This window comes from Gorilla gorilla, chromosome 21 (genome assembly GCF_029281585.2).
Source record: "Gorilla gorilla gorilla isolate KB3781 chromosome 21, NHGRI_mGorGor1-v2.1_pri, whole genome shotgun sequence".
NCBI classification, from domain to species: Eukaryota; Metazoa; Chordata; class Mammalia; order Primates; family Hominidae; genus Gorilla; species Gorilla gorilla.
This window is the reverse complement of record NC_073245.2, coordinates 35,350,250-35,368,718: the sequence shown is the minus strand read 5'-3', so window position 1 is coordinate 35,368,718 and position 18,469 is coordinate 35,350,250. Positions and strand designations below refer to the sequence as shown.

General features: G+C 46.1%; 1 protein-coding gene and 1 pseudogene across 4 annotated transcripts in view; both read left to right on the top strand.

The window, feature by feature from the left end:
- The window catches only part of ABHD12 (abhydrolase domain containing 12, lysophospholipase), a 97,265-nt gene that overhangs the window by 12,574 nt on the left and 66,222 nt on the right, over positions 1-18,469 (top strand). The gene's annotated exons all lie outside the window — the stretch shown is intronic.
- LOC115931738 (peptidyl-prolyl cis-trans isomerase A-like) lies at positions 11,634-16,528 on the top strand (annotated as a pseudogene).

Here is an 18,469-nt window from a genome sequence, read left to right as displayed (position 1 = left end):
AGCTAGTTGTCTGTCATGTTTTATGCTTGGCAACCATCAGCTCTTGCATACTCAGGCTTTGATGATGCCTTTGGCAAAGAGAAAATACAGGGATGGCTGGAGAAGGTTAGTCTACCTTCATTCACATTTATCCTTTGTTAAAGACTCCTGTGTTGCTCTGACATTTTTATGTACTGATTTATCTTCAGGGTATCTGCTATGGCTTGATGGTTTAATGGTTTAAATGTGTCCCCGAAAATTTCATGTTTTGGAAAGTATTGGAATCTTGGTCCTCGATGTAGTACTAACTACATATAAGAGGTGGGACCTGGCCGGACGCGGTGGCCCACGCCTGTCATCCCAGCACTTTGGGAGGCTGAGGTGGGCGGATCACGAGATCAAGAGATCAAGACCATCCTGGCCAACATGGTGAAACCCCGTCTATCCTAAAAATACAAAAATTAGCTGGGTGTGGTGGCACACGCCTGTAATCCCAGCTACTTGGGAGGCTGAGGCAGGAAAATCGCTTGAACCTGGAAGGCAGAAGTTGCAGTGAGCCGAGATCACGCCACTGCACTCCAGCCTGGGTGACAGAGCAAGATCCGTCTCAAAACAAACAAACAAAAAAACTAGAGGTGGGACCTTTGGGAGGTGATTGGGTCATGAGGGCTTTGCTGTCATGAATGGATGAATCCATTCATAGATTAATGGTTTATTGAGGGTTTGGGTTAGTTATCATGAGAGTTATCACTGTTGTAAAAGGCAGCGTGGCCATCTCCTCTGATCCCCATTACCATGTGATGCCCTGAGCCACCTTGGGACTCTTCAGAGTCCCCACCAGCAAGAAGGTCCTCACCAGATATGGCCCCTTGACCTTGGACTTCCCAGCCTCCAGAATGCTAAGAAATAAATTTCCTTCTTTATAAATTACTGACCTCACTTATTTAGTTACAGAAACAAAAAACTGACTAAGAATAGGGTCTCTTAGCCTCTTGCTTGACAGGATGTAATGCAAAATGCATTGCTGGCCAATAGAGCCATCTAAAGACATGAGAAAAATTCTCACAGTTTGGGGACACAGGACACCTTGACAAGGCACATCATGGCATAACCTACAAGAAGGCAAGCAAAAAAGACTGCCATTCTAGGACATTCAATATCTGGCTTAGGGTTCCAGAAGGAAGGGACTGTTAGGCCAGTACAGGCCAGCTGGGAGGCTGCCAGTGCAGCCCCAGGGCCTCAGGAAAAAGCTGAAGGAGATTCTGCAGGGCCCAGGGAAGCATCTCCAGGTATGAGGTCGCCTGGGAGATGTCATAGCTGTGGTGAAGGGCGGCCTCTGAGGGGCCCTCTCTCTCTCACTCTGTTCCTCTCTCAAACAGTTTGATTTTTTTTTCTGATTCCAAAGTAATAAAGAGTTCTTAATAAACATTTAAAACAGAGAAAGTGAAACTCCCTCTGGATAATTGCTGTGAACAGTGTGGCCTGTGTTGAGAGTATTGCTCCTGTGTTCTTCCATCCATTTAGCAAGTATGTCTTTTTCGTTGACCTAGCCTTCACTGAAGGCTAGAGTGGATAAAATGCTGCACAAAAGTGGGACAAATCCCAGTCCTTGTGGGACTTCTGTTCTCATGAAGGAGAAACACGGCAAAAAAGATAGCACATAAGTATACAGTAAAATTTCAAAGGGTGATAAAGTGCTATAAAGAAAAATAAAGCAAGGTAAGGTTATGTGGCTGTGTGTAAAGCACCTGAAAACATGCCGTACCACCGTGGTAAAATATTTATGTTTCTGCCAGGAAAATAAGGCCTTCTCACAGTAGGATACCCAGTTGTTCAGTTCTGCCGACTGAATCTTCATGATTTTTTGTTTTCTTCTTTGGGAACAAAGAGACATTTATGGACTGCTCTTGTGTGTTTTATTAAAGCCTTAAAGTTTTCAATTCAGTAGAGTGAAATTGCTCTCAACACTGACTGCTTTTGAATATGATTATGGAGATTGTTAAGATTTCCGCCTAAAAGCTAAGAAGAATTTAATCTGTTAGTCTTGGGGAATGAGATTTGGCGTTACTCTCTTGTTCCCTCTAAGAGAATACCATGGAATTAAATGATAAAACACTTTTCCTCAACAATTTTGATGGTTACATTAATGAAGGAGTTGATGAAAACTAATTGTAGACATTATTATTATTATTATTATTTTTTGAGACAGAGTCTCACTCTGTCGCCCAGGCTGGAGTGCAGTGGTGCGATCTGGGCTCACTACAAGCTCCGCCTCCCAGCTCATGCCATTCTCCTGCCTCAGCCTCCCGAGTGGCTGGGACTACAGGCGCCCACCACCACGCCCGGCTAATATTTTTGTATTTTTAGTAGAGACGGGGTTTCACCGTGTTAGCCAGGATGGTCTCGATCTCCTGACCTCGTGATCCACCTGCCTTGGCCTCCCAAAGTGCTGGGATTACAGGCGTGAGCCACTGCACCCAGCTAATTATAGACATATTTTAAAAGAAACATGGAACTTCCACTACTGACCAAGGTGGCTGAATTTACCCGGAAATAACCCAAATAGCAGCCACAACAAAAACGACAACATACACGAAACAATTTTTAAAACACTGGGCACCAAGCAACAAAGGACAGTAAACTCGGAGAAGTGACAGACAAAGGAAGTGAGCCTTACAGTACCCTAGCTGATCTCCTTGAGAGAGCTTCCACGCCATGGCACAGGGAGGGGAGCCACGTGGACTCCCAGGGCTGTGGGTGTGGAGCTGAGAATCTGGAGAGACCAATGTGGCTAGAGTTTGTAGGACAGAGTACCAGAGAGGAGAGAGCAACACAGAGAGAGATCCTGGGGTCTGCAGAGGGTCCCCTTGATCAGCACACGTGTGTGAGGAAACTCTCTGTGGCTGGGGAAAGAACTGTCTGAAAAGATCAGAAGATATAGTCCCTGCTACTTAGAGCAAGATTATAATTTACTGATAGAACATTCAGGAACAGCATGCTTCAGTAGTGGGAAATTCCAGGTGTATGGGTTTGTGAGGGCTACCATAACAAAGTAACACAGACCAGGTGACTTAAATGGCAGAAGTTTATTTTCTCTCGATTCCAGAGGCCAGAAGTCCAAGATGGAGGTGTCAGCAGGGCTGGTTTCTCATGAGGCCCCTCTGCTTTGCCTGTAGATGACCACCTTCTCCGTGTGTCTTCATATGGTCTAACCTCTGTGTGTGGCTCTTTCTGCATTTCTTCTTACAAAGCTGAGTCATAGTGGATTAGGGTCCACCCTGATGACCTCATTTTAGCATAATTACCTCCTTAAGACCCTCTCTCTAAATACAGTCATATTCTGAAGTGCTAGGGGTTAAGACTTCAACATACGAATTTTGAGGGGACATTATTCAGCCCATAGCACAGGCATGCAGAGTGGGAGGAAAATATGATGTGTATATAATGAAGAGAATAATCAACGAAAACCGACTGAGTACTGACACGCACGTTAGTGTTGAAGAGAAGCACATTAAAATACTGTAGGCTGGGCGTGGTGGCTCACACCTGTAATCCCAGCACTTTGGGAGGCCGACGGGGGAGGATCACCTGAGGTAAGGAGTTTGAGACCAGCCTGACCAACATGGAGAAACCCTGTGTCCTGTCTCTACTAAAATTACAAAATTAGCCGGGTGTGGTGGCACATGCCTGTAATCCCAGCTACTCGGGAGGCTGAGGCAGGAGAATCACTTGAACCTGGGAGACGGAGGTTGCAGTGAGCTGAGATCGTGCCACTGCACTCCAGCCTGGGCAACAAGAGCGAAATTCCATATCAAAAACAAACAAACAAATAAACTTACTGTAATTGTATTCCATATGTCCTAGAAGTTAAGTGGAGAGTCGTGGAAAATCTGAAAATTATCCAAATTGAATTTCTAAAGATGATAACCACAATGTGTGAGGTAAAGTTTACACTGAAGGGAATTACATTGAAGGGCAGATTAAACACTGCTAAAGAAAAAGCTCAACTATTCAACATGAAACCTGGGGAAAAGAGAACCAAACAGATTTTCAAAAGCATCATTACTAGGCCAGGTGTGGTGGCACACACCTGTACTCCGACCATGTGTGTAATCCCAGCACACCTGTAATCCTAGCACTTTGGGAGGATAAAGAAGGAGGATCACTTGAGCCCAGGAATCTGAGACCAGCCTGGGCAACAAAGGGAGACCTCATCAAAAAAGAAAAAAATTAAACAATTAGCCAGGCGTGGTGTGCACACCTTTGATTCCAACTAATTGGGAGGCTAAGGTAGGAGGATTGCTTGAGCCTGGGAGGTCAAGACTGCATGAGCCATGATCAAGCCACTGCACTCTGGTCTGGGCAACAGAGTGAGACCCTGTCAATAAATAAATAAATAAATGCATCACTATGCTATGGGACAACTTCAGGTAGCCTATTATACTGATAATTAAAGTCCTCAAAGAAGAGGAGAAAGGAGAGAAAAAATATTTGAAGAAATAGTGGCCAGAAACTTTACAAGCTTGGTGAAAACTGTAAACCCACTGCTAAGAAGCTTAATTAATCTCCTGCATAAGAAACATGAAGCACTATACCAAGGCACTTCGTAATCAAATTGCTCAAAATCAGTGATAAAGAAAAAAAAACCTTCAAACCAACCGGAGGAAAAAAGACATACTGTGCACACAGGAACAAAGATATGAGCAACAGAAGGTTTCTTAAAAGAAGCAAGTAAGAATTCAGTGAAGCAACATCTTTATTTTTTTAATTTTTTTTTGAGACAGCGTCTCAGTCTGTATCCCAGGCTGGAGCACAGTGGCACAATCTCTGCTCACTGCAACCTGCATCTTCTGGATTCAAGCAATTCTCCTGCCTCAGCCCCCCAAGTAGCCAGGATTACAGGTGCCCGCCACCACACCCGGCTGATTTTTTGTATTTTTAGTAGATACAGAGTTTTACCATGTTTGCCAGGCCGGTCTTGAACTCCTGACCTCAGGTGATCCACCCGCCCCGGCTTCCCAAAATGCTGAGATTACAGGTTTGAGTCACTGCGCCTGGCCTTGAAGCAACATCTTTGACACTGTCATGCCATGTAGTAATGTCACTCAATATAGTAATGTCACTCAATAACAGGTACACCTTCTGAGCAACGCGTTGTTAGGCAAGTGCATTGTCATGCGAAGATCAGAGTGTATTTACACAAACATAGGTGGTACGGCCTATTACACGCCTGGGCTGTGTGGTAAGGCCTATTGCTCCTAGGCTGCAAACCTGCACAGCATGATACTGTACTGAATCCTGTAGGCAGTTGTGACACAATGTTAAGTATTTGTGTATCTACACATAGAAAAGGTACAGTGAAAATACAATATAAAAGATAAAAAACAGTACAGTATAGGGCACTTACCATGATTGGAGCTTGCAGGACTGGAGGTTGCTCTGGGTGAGTCAGTGAGTGAGTGGTGAGTGAATGTGAAGGCTTAGGACATGAATATACATTTTTATACAACTTGCAGTGGTTTGTTTATACCACATCACCACAAATGTGAGTAATGCTTTTCACTGTGACGCTACAGCCATGACATTAGGCAATAGGAATTTTTTAGTTCTATTATAATCATATGGGACAACCATTGTATAAGTGGTCCACTGTTGGCTGAAATGCTATTATGCAGTTTGCATGACTGTACTTTAAGAAAAAGCTATCCGTCTAAAATTCTTTACCAGGTGAAAATACCTTTTTATGTTGTCATTCCTCCCACCCCAAATATCTTCAAAGGCAAAATAGTGAAGTTTTCAGATATAAAAAAGCTGAAAGAGGTCCAGGTGTGGTGGCTCACGCCTATAATCCAAACACTTTGGGAGGCCAAGATGGAAGGATCACTTGAGTCCAGGAGTTCCAGTCCAGCCTGGGAAACATAGCCAAACTGGCTGTTTTATAGACTCCATCTTTACAAAAAGTCAAAGATTAGCTGAGCATGGTGGTGTGCACCTGTGGTCCTAGCTACTTGGGAGGCAGGAGGATCACTTAAGGCCAGGAGGTGGAGACTGCACTTAAGCGCAGGTGACAGAGTAAGATCTTGTTTCTTAAAAAAAAAAAAAGAGGCTGAGATAATTCATCATCAGCAGACCCATGCTTTAAGAAATGTTAACACCCAGGTGTGGTGGCTCATACCTATAATCCCAGCACTTTGGGAGACCAAGATGGTGGGATCGCTTGAACCCAGGAATTTGGGGCTTCAGTGAGCTATGAGCGTGCCACTGCACTCCAGCCTGGGTGACAGAGCATGATCCCCTCTCTAAGAAAACAACAAGTGAAATTACAAAGTAGCTCACATGGAATGAAAAGGAAGACACACGTATGCCCCGAAAGCATGCTTGAGGAAAGTGAAAATATAGCACTGAATGCCTATAGTAAAAAAGAAAGATCTTCAATTGATGACTTTAGCTTTCACATTAAAAATCTAGGGGACCAGGCACTGTGGCTTATGCCTGCAAGCCCAGCAGTTTGGGAGACTGGGGCAGGCAGGTCACTTGAGTCCAAGGAGTTCGAGACCAGCTTGGGGTCCACAGTATTTTGGACTACTTTTTTACTGTGAGGAAGGGAAATGAGAAAATAAATGTAGAGAACTGGCATGAAGCTAACTTTGTATAATGATTGAACCCTGAGACAGTGGCCTTTCTTTTTTTTTTTTTTTTAATTAATTAATTAATTTATTTATTTTTATTGATCATTCTTGGGTGTTTCTCGCAGAGGGGGATTTGGCAGGGTCACAGGACAATAGTGGAGGGAAGGTCAGCAGATAAACAAGTGAACAAAGGTCTCTGGTTTTCCTAGGCAGAGGACCCTGCGGCCTTCCGCAGTGTTTGTGCCCCTGGGTACTTGAGATTAGGGAGTGGTGATGACTCTTAACGAGCATGCTGCCTTCAAGCATCTGTTTAACAAAGCACATCTTGCACCGCCCTTAATCCATTCAACCCTGAGTGGATACAGCACATGTTTCAGAGAGCACAGGGTTGGGGGTAAGGTCACAGATCAACAGGATCCCAAGGCAGAAGAATTTTTCTTAGTACAGAACAAAATGAAAAGTCTCCCACGTCTACCACCCTCCGCACAGACACGGCAACCATCCGACCTCTCAATCCTTTCCCCACATTTCCCCCCTTTCTATTCCACAAAACCGCCACTGTCTTCATGGCCCGTTCTCAATGAGCTGTTGGGCACACCTCCCAGATGGGGTGGTGGCCGGGCAGAGGGGCTCCTCACTTCCCAGTAGGGGCGGCCGGGCAGAGGCGCCCCTCACCTCCCGGACGGGGCGGCTGGCCGGGCGGGGGGCTGACCCCCCCACCTCCCTCCCGGACGGGGCGGCTGGCCGGGCGGGGGGGCTGGCCCCCCCACCTCCCTCCCAGACGGGGCGGCTGGCCGGGCGGGGGGCTGACCCCCCACATCCCTCCCGGACGGGGCGGCTGGCCGGGCAGAGGGGCTCCTCACTTCCCAGTAGGGGCGGCCGGGTAGAGGTGCCCCTCACTTCCCCGACGGGGCGGCTGGCCGGGCGGGGGGCTAACCCCCCCACCTCCCTCCCGGACGGGGCAGCTGGCCGGGCGGGGGGCTGACCCCCCCACCTCCCCCCGGGACGGAGCGGCTGGCCGGGCAGAGGGGCTCCTCACTTCCCAGTAGGGGCGGCCGGGTAGAGGCGCCCCTCACCTCCCGGATGGGGCAGCTGGCCGGGCGGGGGGCTAACCCCCCCACCTCCCTCCCGGACGGAGCGGCTGGCCGGGCAGAGGGACTCCTCACTTCCCAGTAGGGGCGGCCGGGCAGAGGCGCCCCTCACCTCCCGGACGGGGCGGCTGGCCAGGCGGGGGGCTGACCCCCCCACCTCCCTCCCGGACGGGGCGGCTGGCCGGGAGGGGGGCTGACCCCCCCACCTCCCTCCCGGACGAGGTGGCTGCCGGGCGGAGACGCTCCTCACTTCCCAGACGGGGTGGCTGCTGGGCAGAGGGGCTCCTCACTTCTCAGACGGGGCGGTTGCCAGGCAGAGGGTCTCCTCACTTCTCAGACGGGGCGGCCGGGCAGAGACGCTCCTCACATCCCGGATGGGGCGGCAGGGCAGAGGTGCTCCCCACATCTCAGACGATGGGCGGCCGGGCAGAGACGCTCCTCATTTCCCAGATGTGATGGCGGCCGGGAAGACGTGCTCCTCACTTCCTAGATGGGATGGCGGCCGGGCAGAGACGCTCCTCACTTTCCAGACTGGGCAGCCAGGCAGAGGGGCTCCTCACATCCCAGACGATGGGCGGCCAGGCGGAGACGCTCCTCACTTCCCAGACGGGGTGGCGGCCGGGCAGAGGCTGCAATCTCGGCACTTTGGGAGGCCAAGGCAGGCAGCTGGGAGGTGGTTGTAGCGAGCCGAGATCACGCCACTGCACTCCAGCCTGGGCGCCATTGAGCACTGAGTTAACGAGACTCCGTCTGCAATCCCGGCACCTCGGGAGGCCGAGGCTGGCAGATCACTCGTGGTTAGGAGCTGGGGACCAGCCCGGCCAACACCGCGAAACCCCGTCTCCACCAAAAAAATACGAAAACCAGTCAGGCGTGGCGGCGCGCGCCTGCAATCGCAGGCACTCGGCAGGCTGAGGCAGGAGAATCAGGCAGGGAGGTTGCAGTGAGCTGAGATGGCAGCAGTACAGTACAGCTTCGGCTCGGCATCAGAGGGAGACTGTGGAAAGAGAGGGAGAGGGAGACCGTGGGGAGAGGGAGAGGGAGAGGGGGAGGGGACAGTGGCCTTTCTATCAAGTTTCTGAGATCCTTACTTGGCAAAATAAAAACCCGGCAATATTAGGTCAGTTCCCATTTTATAGAACATTTTATTAGTTCATGAAACATAAAAATCTAGGAACCAGTTCTTTGGGGAGTGTCAGGAAGCGGGGAGGGTTATGTAGGTAGGAATCACTTCTGAAGAGAGATGAATAGGGTTGAAGATGAAGCAGTCAAGATGGTTACTAAGCGTTTTATAACCAGGTGTTTTGGTTTTTAAAAAATCAGGCATTTCTGTGCATTAGAGCCTGCTGCTGCCTCCAGGTTGTAAACAGTGTTCTAAGGGCCAGCCACAGTGAAATCCAGTGCAGGGCTACCATCCTGATAGAGCAGCTTGGTACCAGTGTCCCACACCCCAATGTACGCATTGCCCATGGGGACGAGAGGGGACACAGACACTCCTTGGGGGCCTTTTGTGTAGGAACCGTGACCACCAGTCCAGTGTCTCAGTCTGTGGTCTCTCCTTTAAAGTAGGAATCTTCCTAATTAGCTGATCACTCTCGTTCTTCCTGGACTCCCCAGTGTCTTTCAGAAATAGCTTCTGGTAAGTTGGTGCTTGCTCATGATGGGAGGGAAGGAAGAGGAAGTAGAACAGTAAAAGCAGAACAATTAAAAATAAATGGTGAAGGGCCTGGTGTGTGGCTCACACCTGTAATCCCAGTACTTTGGGAGGCTGAGGAAGGAGGATTGCTTGAGCTCAGGAGTTTGAGACCAGCCTAGGAAACATGGTGAAACCTGTCTCTACCAAAAAAAAAAAAAAAAAAAAAGTCAATAAACAAAGGCACAAGAAGAATTAATAAAAATAACATTGATTGAGGACTGTGTACCAGATACCGTTTCCTTAAGTGCTTTACGTGTGTGAATTCATGGAATGCTCACAGCTGCCTCATGAGATTGGTGGGTCGCCCTCTTCACAGATGAGGAAGCCAAGGCATGGATGGTTAAGTAGCTTGCCCAGGGTCGCACAGCCATCCAAGTGGCAGACCTGCCATCTCCACTGCTCATGCTCTAATCGCTGTGCTCTCCTGCCCCTGCTTAGGGCTGTCTCTCTTATACATCCTGACTATTACAAGGGGAAATTATTATGGGTTGAAAATATTGAGCCAGTGTCACTTGAGAGAAATAGTTTATTCATCAGCATATTGCTTTCCTTCTCTGACAGCATTGGTGACTCTGCGGCTGTGCTTGAGGGGTGGGCTTCTGAGGGCACAGAAGTCTTTTCTTGGAGTTGGTGGCCTCTGAGTCTTCCACAGAGCCCTCTCTTGGAGTTGGTGACCTTCTCTGTGGCCCCCTTGTTGTCTTGGCACCTTCAACCTCCAGTGCTTTGGTTGTGACTGGGAAGCTCTGGGTGCCAGCTGAGGGTATAGGGAAGCAAGACCTCCAGGGAGACCTGTGTACCCCAGTAATCACTGGGATGCATGAGAGATCTGATGCATCACTGTGACTCAAGGGGTCCCCCCACAGTCAGCACCCCAAGGCATTGAAAGCTTTGAAGAATGAGTGTGTTCGGGTCCACTGTAATCAATTTAAGTAGGAATTCCTGCAGTGGTTATGTGCATTTCTTTAAGAAAATAACCTGAAAGCCCAGTCTTTCCAGATAGGAAAAAACAAAGGGCAAGGACCCACTTATATCTAAAAATGTCCTTTGTTAACAAAAAATCTACAAAGGGCTTTTTTTTTTTTTTTTTATAACAGAGACAGAGAAACAGGGTCTTGCTGTGCTGCCCACACTGGTCTCATTCTCCTGGCCTTACGCAATCCTCTCGCCTCAGCCCCCACAGAGTGCTGCATTACAGCAGAGTGCTGGCATTACAGGGGTGAGCCACCATGCCTGGCCAGAGCTCCTTTAAAGAGCAAGTTTTTCCAGTGTGAAGTTATAAAATAGCTTACTTAATGTGTTGTGCATGCATGTGTAGCTATTTAAACCTGTGGACACAACATCAGTGCTCACTGGCACTCCTGGTTTGGGATCTTACCCTCTTGAACTGAGACGCGGTCTCACAATCTGAATGGAAGTGACCTGTCACTTCGGTAGGCAGAAGTGGTTAAGAGCAGGTACGTGATCCTTCGTGCCCTCTGCCCCTGCTGCAGCAAACCCTAAAGCCTTGTGTGGAGGTGGCAGTGTTGCGAAGTGATGGAGTTTCTGCAGGACAGGTTCCTGAGTAATGTGTTTAGTAAAACTACAGCTGACCTGTGCTGGACCCATAGCTAGAGGAAGAAATAAGCTGTGGTTCTTTAGGCCTCTTAGATTTGGTAGCTGTTGCTGCATTTTAACTTTATCTAGAATATATAGAGAAATTTTAAAACTCCACAACAAAACACCAATTCAAAAATGGGCCTAGAACTCGAAGAGACATTTCTCTAAAGACGGATAGATGACTTATAAGCACATGAATAGATGCCCAACATTACTAATCCATTAGGGAAATGGAAATCAAAATCACAATGAGATACCACCTCACACCAATTAGGATGGCTAATTTTTTTTTTTTACTTTTGAAACGTGGTCCTTCTCTGTCACCCAGGCTGGACTACAGTGGTGCAATCATGGCTTACTGCAGCCTTGATCTCCCTGGCTCAAGCGGTCTTCCCACTTCAGCCTCCCGAGTAGCTGGGACTATAGGTGCATGCCACTACACCTGGCTAGGTTTTTAATTTTTGATAGAAAGAGGGTCTAAATATGTTGCCCAAGCTGGTCCCAAACTCATGAATTAAGCAATCCTGCCTCAGCCTCCCAAAGCACTGGAATTACAGGCATGAACCACTGCGCCTGTCTGAGGATGGCTAATAATTTTTTCAAAAGAAAGTAGGCTTTGCAGATGCCACTGCCGCTGGGAGCCCTGTACTATCAGCCATGGTCAACCCCACTGTTCTTCAACATTGCTGATGAAGGCAAGCCCTTGGGCCGCGTCTCCTTCAACCTGTTTGCAGACAGGATTCCAAAGACAGCAGAAAACTTTCATGCTCTGAGCACTGGCGAGAAAGGATTTGGTTTTAAGGGTTTCTGCTTTCACAGAATTATTCCAGGGTTTATGTATCAGGGTGGTGACTTCACACGCCATAATGGCACTGGTGGCAAGTCCATTTACGGGGAGAAATTTGGTGATGAAAACTTCATCCTAAAGCATACAGGTCCTGGCATCTTGTCCATGGCAAATGCTGGACCCAACACAAATGGTTCCCAGTTTTTCATCTGCGCTGCCAAGACTGAGTGGTTGGATGGCAAGCATGTGGTCTGTGGCAAGGCAAAAGAAGGCAAGAATATTGTGGAGGCCATGGAGCGCTGTGGTTCCAGGAATGGCAAGACCAGCAAGAAGATCACCATTGCTGACTGTGAACAACTCTAATAAGTTTGACTTGTGTTTTATCTTAACCACCAGACCATTCCTTCTGTAGCTCAGGAGAGCACCCCTCCACCCCATTTGCTCGTAGTATCCTAGAATCTTTGTGCTCTTGCTGCAGTTCCCTTTGGGTTCCATGTTTTCCTTGTTCCCTTCCATGCCTAGCTGGATTGCAGTGTTAAGTTTATGATTATGAATAAAAACTAAATAACAAAAAGAAAATAGTAAATGTTGGCAATGATATGAGAAATTGGAACCCTTGCACACTGTTAGTGGGAATAAAAATGGTACAGAAACTGTGGAAAACAATATGGCTGTCTCTTTAAAAATTGAACATAGAATTACCGTATAATGCAGCAGCTGCACTTCTGGGTATCTACCAAAAATAATTGAAAACAGGGTCTCTAAGAGCCATTTATTTGTACACCCATGTTCATAGCAGCACTATTCACAATAGCTAAAACATGGAAGCAACCCAGATGTCCACCCATGGATGAATGGATAAGCAAAATGTGGTATATCTGTACAATGGAAAGAATTTCTGAAATATGCTACAACATGAATGAACCTTGAAGACATTATGCTAAATGAAGTAAGCCAGTCACAAAAAGACAGGTACTGTATGATTCCACTTACGTGAGGCACTAGAGTCGTCAAGGTACTAGTAGCAGAAAGTGGAAGGGTGGTTGCCATGGGCTGGGGGATGGAGAATGGGAGTTACTGTTTAATGGGTACAGAGCTTCAGCTTTACAGATGGAAAGAGTTACAGAGATGGATGGTAGTGGTGATTACACAACAGTATGAACATATGAACATATTACCACTGAACTGTACACGTGAAAATGGTTATGATGGTAAATTTTGTTATGTGTAAAAAAATTGGAAAAATGTGTAAAATTTTTTAAATTGCTGAAGTATATGTGGCAAATTCTCTGCCCCCCATTTCCCCTTTCTTAATATGAATGGTCCCTCCTCCCACAAAACTGTAAGCCCTTTCTGCCCCCTCCATGTCACCGTGTGAACACTCATTCTTTGTTTTTTAATGACTACATGTCATCTCAGTGTATGGACACACTATCCCCTATTAAAGAGATGTAAAATTAGTGTGCTGTAATCTGTAGCTTTCTTGTATACAAACAACAGTAGTTGGTTGTAAGATATAAAGGAAGAGAAGACAAATTCAAAAAACATTCCTCAGATTATTCATCTAACAGAATCCCAAATTTTAAAATGCCCATCTGTTTCTCTCTTGTTCAATACAAGCTGATTCTGAAGTTCAGATGAAAAAATATACAGAGATCTCGTACCAAGGGTATATTAAAAAAAAGAAAAAAAATGACCTACAGAAGTGCCATGAGCCTCTGGAAAAAGAAGAGAGGTGTGTGGAGTCTGGTCCATGCTACAGTGCTCAGCTCAGGAATAACAGGCCAGTGTGACAGGACAGAGATTCCCAAATAGACCCAAATACACTTGTGAATTTAGTTTGAGGTGAAGTTGGAATAATAGTTGAGTGGAGTCAAGGTTGATTTTGATTGTTAATAAAGGTTTTTGGGACAATTGGGTAGCCATTTGAAATAAAATAAATCTGGATCCATATCTTACTCTGTAAACAAGAAACCAAGAAGTACTAGAAGAAAACAGGAGTGAAATTCTAAAGTCTTGAAATGGAGGAGGGCTAACTATAACTCAAGAGTCCAAATTCTATTAAGATGGCTGAAAAGAAAACCGGATGCGGTGGTTCATGCCTGTAATCCCAGCACTTTGGGAGGCTGAGGCAGGCGGATCAACTGAGGTCGGGAGTTCGAGACCAGCCTGACCAACATGGAGAAATCCCGTCTCTACTAAAAATACAAAACTAGCCAGGCGTGTTGGCACATGCCTGTAATCCTAGCTACTAGGGAGGCTGAGGCAGGAGAATCGCTTGAACCTGGGAGGTGGAGGTTGTGGTGAGCCGAGATCACACCATTGCACTCCAGCCTGGGCAACAAGAGTGAAACTCCTTCTCCAAAAAAAAAAAAAAGAAAAGACTTAGAATAAATTTGACTTTGTAATATGAAAAAAATCTGCATGACGTAAATAATGACAAAATACAAATATTTGCAACTCATAGGTAAAGAGGTGTAATAATAAAGAACTTCTAGGAATTGAAAAGAAAAAAGTTCAAGGCCCAATGAAAAATATGCGAAAGATAGCATAATTCATTGAAAAGGAAATATAACCCTTCAATATGTGAAATAATTAACAATATTTATTTAATTTTTAAGGGTCTTACTATGTCAGCCAGGCTGGAGTGCAGTGGTGCCATCTCAGCTCACTACAGCCTTGACCTCCCAGGCTCAAGCAGTCCTCCCAACTCAGCCTCCTGAGTAGCTGGGAGTATAGGCACACACCACCATGCTTAGCTAATGTTTAAATTTTTTGTAGAAACCTATGTTGTCCAGGCTGGTCTTGAACTCCTGGCCTCAAGCAATCCTCCCACCTCAGCCTCTCAAAGTGCTGGGATTATAGGTGTGAGGCCCTGCACCTGGTGAACACTTTATTAATTAATGAAAGTCAAAACTACACCAAGATGCCATTTCTCACCTATCAGATTGGAGAAAATGCATCTTTGACAACCACTTTGTTAGTGAGGGCTGAGGGAAGCAAGGATTTGGGAGGATAATCTTTTAATAATATAGATGCATTTACTCTTTGATCCAGTAATTTCCATTCTAAGAGTGTCCTATCTGTACATACAAAATTAGGTATGTACAGAGTGATTCATTGTAGCACTGATTGCTGGAAACCACCTGATTGTCCAGCAATGGGAAACTGGCTTAATAACCTATGTTATGCCAACCCAGTTAGGAGCTGTAAAATAGGTAAGCATTGATGTGAAGAAATTTCTTGGATATCTTGTTGATAGAAAAAAAAATCAAGGTGTAAAACAGTTTACAATGCTACCTTTTTATGAGAAAAAGGAATGAGAACATGTACCTGTATTTGTGTAAGGAAACACTGGAAGGATAAATAAGTAGCAAATAAAAATGCTTATCTGTGGGCATGATGGGGACAGGATACATGGTGACAAGTTGGCAGTGAGACTTTGTTTTAGTTTTTGAACCGTGTAAACATATGACCTTTTTCAAAAAAGCTATTGTTAAGCTAGAAACAAAAATGAGCATGTAGAGTATTAATCTTTAAGAATTAGTTAGGATAACACTTGGTGCTATACCAGCAGCCAGCCACATGAGGCCTTACTCACGTTGCATAGGTGAGAACTACTTACCTGGCTACACCTGCCTCCATGTTGAGCTGGGAAATGTAGCCCCCAGCTAGGCAGCCATTCCCATGCCCAACTCTACACTCTGTAGGGAAGGGACAGTACAAGGTTTTGGTGGTCTCCTAGCCATCTCCACCTCAGGACTTGGGCCCCCGATCTGTATGGTCACCTCTTCAGAGGGCCAGAGAGCAGCTCCCATTGGCGGTGTGAGAGTGTTTGCCCAGAGTTACTCTTTTGATATTGTCAGTATTCTTATATTCTTATTCTTTGCCAATAATTTAGGTGAAAATGGAACCTCATGGTTTAATTTGCATTTCTATGTGTCATCTTAATTTAGTGACGTATGTTTTGGGAACAGGAAATATAACAAAATAGCTCTGTAGGCCGTTAGGTATGGTTTAGATATGGTTTGTTTGGCCCTGCCAAGTCTCATGTTGAAATTTGATCCTCATGTTGAAGGTGGGGCCTGGTAGGAGGTGTCTGGGTCACCCTGGGGGAAGATTCCTTATGAATGGCTGGGTCCACTCTTATGGGAATGAGTGAGTTCTGACTCTGAGTTCCTGTAAAAGGAGCCTGGCACCTTCCCTCCCCTCTGCTCTGCGATCTCTGCCCACCACATCCCCTTGCTTTCCACCCTGAGTGGAAGCAACCTGAAGCCATCACCAGATGTGGATGTGGGCACCATGCTTCTTGTCTAGCCTGCAGAACTGTGAGCCAAATAAACCTCTTTTCTTTATAAATTACCTAGCCTCAGGTATTCTAATATAGCAACACAAAAATGGACTAAGGCACCTTTGTCATCTGAAGATAAATTTCTAGAATATTGCCTTATCATGAGTTTTTGTTTTGTTTGAATAAAAAGTGAAGGCGAATGATTTTGAGAGCTAGTTTAGGAGAGTCTTAGTATGGCCTTGACCCGGAAGGCTGAAAGGCAGGGTCCTGGGGCCTGTGACCTGTCCTGATGATCAGGCCTGTGGGATACAGTAGTGGGGAGGAGGTTTTCCTGCTCCATTCTCAGCACAAGGAGCCTTAGGGCTTAGAGATTTTCAACTGGATGAAAATGCAGATGCTTGTGTTTGTTTATTCTAAAGATTTTTTTTGCACCTTCATTTCTAATTCTTCATTGATAAGTTGCCCTCATACTGCATTTAAAATTAATTTCTTTTTTTTTTTTTTTTTGAGACAGAGTTTCTCCCTTATTGCCCAGGCTGGAGTGCAATGGCGCAATCTCAACTCACTGCAACCTCCGCCTCCTGGGTTCAAGCAATTCTGCTGCCTCAGCCTCCCAAGTATCTGAGATTACGGGCATGTGCCACCATGCCCAGCTAATTTTGTATTTTAGTGGAGATGGGGTTTCACCATGTTGGTCAGGCTGGTCTCAAACTCCTGACCTCAGGTAATCCACCTGCCTTGGCCTCCCAAAACGCTGAGATTACAGGAATGAGCCACCATGCCTGCCCCCTTAAAATTAAATTTTGATTAAAGGCATCCATCTCATCAACCAACATTATAATGAAAAGTAAATGTCAGCCAGGCGCGATGACTCACGCCTGCTCTCCCAGCACTTTGGGAGGCCGAGGCGAGTGGATCACGAGGTCAGGAGATGCACACCATCCTGGCCAACATGGTGAAACCCCGTCTCTACTAAAAATACAAAAATTAGCTGGGCGTGGGTGCGTGTACCTGTAGTACCAGCTACTCGGGAGGCTGAGGCAGGAGAATCATTTGAACCTGGGAGGCGGAGGTTGTGGTGAGCCAAGATTGTACCACTGCACTCCAGCCTGGCAACAGAGCGAGACTGTCTCAAAAAAAAAAAAAAGTAAAATGTCAATCATTTTATTTACTGCTGGCACCTGGTGAACACTTGATAAATATTTGTTAAATGAATGGAAATTCAAATAAATAATACTTTTTATTTGTTCTCACCTCTACTATAAAATACTCTGAATGTTCTAGACGTTATTGGAAGATGAGAAATAGATAACCCTTATAAAAAGGAGGAGTCAAAATTGCCATTGATTGCAGTGACTTTCTACTTGAAAAACTCCAAAAAAAAAAAATCAAGTAAAAGGCTGGGCACAGTGGTTCACGCCTGTAATCCCAGCACTTTGGGAGGCCGAGGTGGGCAGATCACCTGAGGTTGGGACTTCGAGAGTAGCCTGACCAACATGGAGAAACCTGTCTCTAGTAAAAATACAAAATTAGCTGGGGGTGGTGGTGCACGCCTGCAATCCCATCTACTCGGGAGGCTGAGGCAGGAGAATTGCTTGAACCCGGGAGTTGGAAGTTGTGGTGAGCCAAGATCGCGCCATTGCACTCTAGCCTGGGCAACAAGAGCGAAACTCCGTCTCAAAAAACAACGACAAAAAAAAAAACAAGTAAAAATTCTCAAAACTCATGGAGTCCCCTCCCCTCCTGTCCCCTGTCCTCCCCTCCCCTCCCCTCCCCTTCTGTCTCTTTTTGAGACAGAGTCTCGCTCTGTGACCTAGGCTGGAGTGCAGTGGCGCGATCTCAGCTCGCCACCACGCCCGGCTATTTTTTTGTATTTTTAGTAGAGACGAGGTTTCACTGTGTTAGCCAGAATGGTCTCAATCTCCTGACCTCGTGATCCACCCGTCTCGGCCTCCCAAAGTGCTAGGATTACAGGCGTGAGCCACCACGCCCGGTCCCAGGTGTAAGATTTTCAAATGCAAAATAAATATACCAGCTGATAGCTTTCTTATATACCAGTAACCAGCTGCCTGGAAAGATGGAACAGGATAAACTTTTATTTCACAGTAGCAATAGCAACAACAAAATACACATCTAAGAATTACATAAGAAATACATAGAATGTTACCTAGGCAAGGTGGCACATGCCTGTAATTCCAATGAGCTGAGATTGCACCACTGCACTCCAGCCTGGGTGAGGGAGTGAGACTGTGTCTTAAAAAAAAAAACAAAAAACACACATAGACTGTTTATCAAGAAAATCATTAAACTTTACTGAGAGACATAATATTTAAGTGGAAAGATACAGTTTGTTTTTAGATGAGAACATACAATACTGAAAAGATATTGTTCCTTTTTCAA